This window comes from Idiotropiscis lumnitzeri, unplaced genomic scaffold, assembly GCF_059441095.1.
Source record: "Idiotropiscis lumnitzeri isolate Australia: NSW breed Sydney's pygmy pipehorse unplaced genomic scaffold, RoL_Ilum_1.0 HiC_scaffold_260, whole genome shotgun sequence".
NCBI classification, from domain to species: Eukaryota; Metazoa; Chordata; class Actinopteri; order Syngnathiformes; family Syngnathidae; genus Idiotropiscis; species Idiotropiscis lumnitzeri.
Window position 1 is genome coordinate 112,501 of NW_028283798.1, and position 4,851 is coordinate 117,351.

Here is a 4,851-nt window from a genome sequence, read left to right on the forward strand (position 1 = left end):
GTTGGACGTTTAGGTGACCAGGGGTGGGCCACTTAGGCGACCAGGGGTGGGCCACTTAGGCGACCAGGGGTGGGCCACTTAGGCGACCAGGGGTGGGCCACTTAGGCGACCAGGGGTGGGCCACTTAGGTGACCAGGGGCGGCAGGTTTAGGCGACCAGGGGTGGGCCGTTTAGGTGACCAGGGGTAAGGGGTTTAGGCGACCAGGGGTGGGACGTTTAGGTGACCAGGGGTGGGACGTTTAGGTGACCAGGGGTGGGCCACTTAGGCGACCAGGGGTAAGGGGTTTAGGTGACCAGGGGTAAGGGGTTTAGGCGACCAGGGGTGAGACGTTTAGGCGACCAGGGGTAAGGGGTTTAGGTGACCAGGGGTAAGGGGGTTAGGCGACCTGGGGCTGGAGAGGAGCACCTTCCCCGGGCACAGGCAGGGAGCGAGCGCCCACCCCCAGCTCCATCGCTCCGGGGGTAATAGGCCGGCGTCTGCCACACTTAGCCCGGAGAGGAGCACCTTCCCCGGGCACGGGCCGGGAGCGAGCGCCCCCCAGCTCCATCGCTCCGGGGGTAATAGGCCGGCGTCTGCCACACTTAGGCCGGAGAGGAGCACCTTCCCCGGGCACGGGCGGGGAGCGAGCGCCCCCCAGCTCCATCGCTCCGGGGGTAATAGGCCGGCGTCTGCCACACTTAGCCCGGAGAGGAGCACCTTCCCCGGGCACGGGCGGGGAGCGAGCGCCCCCAGCTCCATCGCTCCGGGGGTAATAGGCCGGCGTCTGTCACACTTAGCCCGAATAGGAGCACCTTCCCCGGGCACGGGAGGTGCCAAGCGGCCCCTAAGTCTACCCTCATGGAAGCTCCGGAGGAGGAGGGCGGGCGTGTGTCACACTTAGCCCGGAGAGGAGCACCTTCCCCGGGCACAGGCGGTGCCAAGCGGCCCCTAAGTTTGCCCTTATGGAAGCTCCGGAGGAGGAGTGCGGGCGTGTGTCACACTTAGCCCGGAGAGGAGCACCTTCCCCGGGCACAGGCGGTGCCAAGCGGCCCCTAAGTTTGCCCAAATGGAAGCTCCGGAGGAGGAGTGCGGGCGTGTGTCACACTTGGCCCGAATAGGAGCACCTTCCCCGGGCACAGGCGGTGCCAAGCGGCCCCTAAGTTTACCCTCATGGAAACTCCGGAGGAGGAGGGCGGGCGTGTGTCACACTTGGCCCGAATATGAGGACCTTCCCCGGGCACAGGCCGTGCCAAGCGGCCCCTAAGTCTACCCTTATGGAAGCTCCGGAGGAGGAGTGCATGCTGCCTGACAGTGAAGCCGAATAGGAGCACCTTCCCCGGGCACAGACGGTGCCAAGCGGCCCCTAAGTTTGCCCTTATGGAAGCTCCGGAGGAGGAGTGCATGCTGTGTGACAGTGAAGCCGAATAGGAGCACCTTCCCCGGGCACAGACGGTGCCAAGCGGCCCCTAAGTCTACCCTTATGGAAGCTCCGGAGGAGGAGTGCGGGCGTGTGTCACACTTGGCCCGAATATGAGCACCTTCCCCGGGCACAGGCGGTGCCAAGCGGCCCCTAAGTTTGCCCAAATGGAAGCTCCGGAGGAGGAGTGCGGGCGTGTGTCACACTTGGCCCGAATATGAGCACCTTCCCCGGGCACAGGCGGTGCCAAGCGGCCCCTAAGTTTGCCCAAATGGAAGCTCCGGAGGAGGAGTGCGGGCGTGTGTCACACTTGGCCCGAATATGAGCACCTTCCCCGGGCACAGACGGTGCCAAGCGGCCCCTAAGTTTGCCCAAATGGAAGCTCCGGAGGAGGAGTGCATGCTGCCTGACAGTGAAGCCGACTATGAGCACCTTCCCCGGGCACAGGCTGGTGCCAAGCGGCCCCTAAGTCTACCCTCATGGAAGCTCCGGAGGAGGAGTGCGGGCGTGTGTCACACTTGGCCCGAATATGAGCACCTTCCCCGGGCACAGACGGTGCCAAGCGGCCCCTAAGTTTGCCCAAATGGAAGCTCCGGAGGAGGAGTGCACGCTGTGTGACAGTGAAGCCGAATATGAGCACCTTCCCCGGGCACAGGCGGTGCCAAGCGGCCCCTAAGTTTGCCCTTATGGAAGCTCCGGAGGAGGAGTGCATGCTGTGTGACAGTGAAGCCGAATATGAGCACCTTCCCCGGGCACAGGCGGTGCCAAGCGGCCCCTAAGTTTGCCCAAATGGAAGCTCCGGAGGAGGAGTGCGGGCGTGTGTCACACTTGGCCCGAATAGGAGCACCTTCCCCGGGCACGGGCGGTGCCAAGCGGCCCCTAAGTTTGCCCAAATGGAAGCTCCGGAGGAGGAGTGCATGCTGCCTGACAGTGAAGCCGAATATGAGCACCTTCCCCGGGCACAGGCGGTGCCAAGCGGCCCCTAAGTCTACCCTAATGGAAGCTCCGGAGGAGGAGGGCGGGCGTGTGTCACACTTGGCCCGAATAGGAGCACCTTCCCCGGGCACAGGCGGTGCAAAGCGGCCCCTAAGTCGGTAAAGGTTGAAATAAGTAAATAAATACAAAAAGGACGAGGGGGGAAAAAAAAAGGCAAAAACGTATAAAATTCCCCCATTCATTTCAATGGGCTCGGCCGAATTGGGCTTGCGGGACCGCCGAGGGCACGCCGGAGGGCGGTTGAGTCGGTAAAAGTTGAAATAAATGAATAAATACAAAAAGGACGAGGGGGGGGAAAAAAAGGCAAAAACGTATAAAATTCCCCCATTCATTTCAATGGGCTCGGCCGAATTGGGCTTGCGGGACCGCCGAGGGCACGCCGGAGGGCGGTTGAGTCGGTAAAAGTTGAAATAAATGAATAAATACAAAAAGAACGAGGGGGGGGGGAAAAAAGGCAAAAACGTATAAAATTCCCCCATTCATTTCAATGGGCTCGGCCGAATTGGGCTTGCGGGACCGCCGAGGGCACGCCGGAGGGCGGTTGAGTCGGTAAAAGTTGAAATAAATGAATAAATACAAAAAGAACGAGGGGGGGAAAAAAGGCAAAAACGTATAAAATCCCCCCATTCATTTCAATGGGCTCGGCCGAATTGGGCTTGCGGGACCGCCGAGGGCACGCCGGAGGGCGGTTGAGTCGGTAAAAGTTGAAATAAATGAATAAATACAAAAAGAACGAGGGGGGGAAAAAAAAGGCAAAAACGTATAAAATTCCCCCATTCATTTCAATGGGTTCGGCCGAATTGGGCTTGCGGGACCGCCGGGGGCACGCCGGAGGGCGGTTGAGTCGGTAAAAGTTGAAATAAATGAATAAATACAAAAAGAACGAGGGGGGGAAAAAAGGCAAAAACGTATAAAATCCCCCCATTCATTTCAATGGGCTCGGCCGAATTGGGCTTGCGGGACCGCCGAGGGCACGCCGGAGGGCGGTTGAGTCGGTAAAAGTTGAAATAAATGAATAAATACAAAAAGAACGAGGGGGGGGGGAAAAAAGGCAAAAACGTATAAAATTCCCCCATTCATTTCAATGGGCTCGGCCGAATTGGGCTTGCGGGACCGCCGAGGGCACGCCGGAGGGCGGTTGAGTCGGTAAAAGTTGAAATAAATGAATAAATACAAAAAGAACGAGGGGGGGAAAAAAGGCAAAAACGTATAAAATCCCCCCATTCATTTCAATGGGCTCGGCCGAATTGGGCTTGCGGGACCGCCGAGGGCACGCCGGAGGGCGGTTGAGTCGGTAAAAGTTGAAATAAATGAATAAATACAAAAAGAACGAGGGGGGGAAAAAAAAGGCAAAAACGTATAAAATTCCCCCATTCATTTCAATGGGTTCGGCCGAATTGGGCTTGCGGGACCGCCGGGGGCACGCCGGAGGGCGGTTGAGTCGGTAAAAGTTGAAATAAATGAATAAATACAAAAAGAACGAGGGGGGGAAAAAAGGCAAAAACGTATAAAATCCCCCCATTCATTTCAATGGGCTCGGCCGAATTGGGCTTGCGGGACCGCCGAGGGCACGCCGGAGGGCGGTTGAGTCGGTAAAAGTTGAAATAAATGAATAAATACAAAAAGAACGAGGGGGGGAAAAAAAAAGGCAAAAACGTATAAAATTCCCCCATTCATTTCAATGGGCTCGGCCGAATTGGGCTTGCGGGACCGCCGAGGGCACGCCGGAGGGCGGTTGAGTCGGTAAAAGTTGAAATAAATGAATAAATACAAAAAGAACGAGGGGGGGGGAAAAAAGGCAAAAACGTATAAAATTCCCCCATTCATTTCAATGGGTTCGGCCGAATTGGGCTTGCGGGACCGCCGGGGGCACGCCGGAGGGCGGTTGAGTCGGTAAAAGTTGAAATAAATGAATAAATACAAAAAGAACGAGGGGGGGAAAAAAGGCAAAAACGTATAAAATCCCCCCATTCATTTCAATGGGCTCGGCCGAATTGGGCTTGCGGGACCGCCGAGGGCACGCCGGAGGGCGGTTGAGTCGGTAAAAGTTGAAATAAATGAATAAATACAAAAAGAACGAGGGGGGGGGGAAAAAAGGCAAAAACGTATAAAATTCCCCCATTCATTTCAATGGGCTCGGCCGAATTGGGCTTGCGGGACCGCCGAGGGCACGCCGGAGGGCGGTTGAGTCGGTAAAAGTTGAAATAAATGAATAAATACAAAAAGAACGAGGGGGGAAAAAAGGCAAAAACGTATAAAATCCCCCCATTCATTTCAATGGGCTCGGCCGAATTGGGCTTGCGGGACCGCCGAGGGCACGCCGGAGGGCGGTTGAGTCGGTAAAAGTTGAAATAAATGAATAAATACAAAAAGAACGAGGGGGGGAAAAAAAAGGCAAAAACGTATAAAATTCCCCCATTCATTTCAATGGGTTCGGCCGAATTGGGCTTGCGGGACC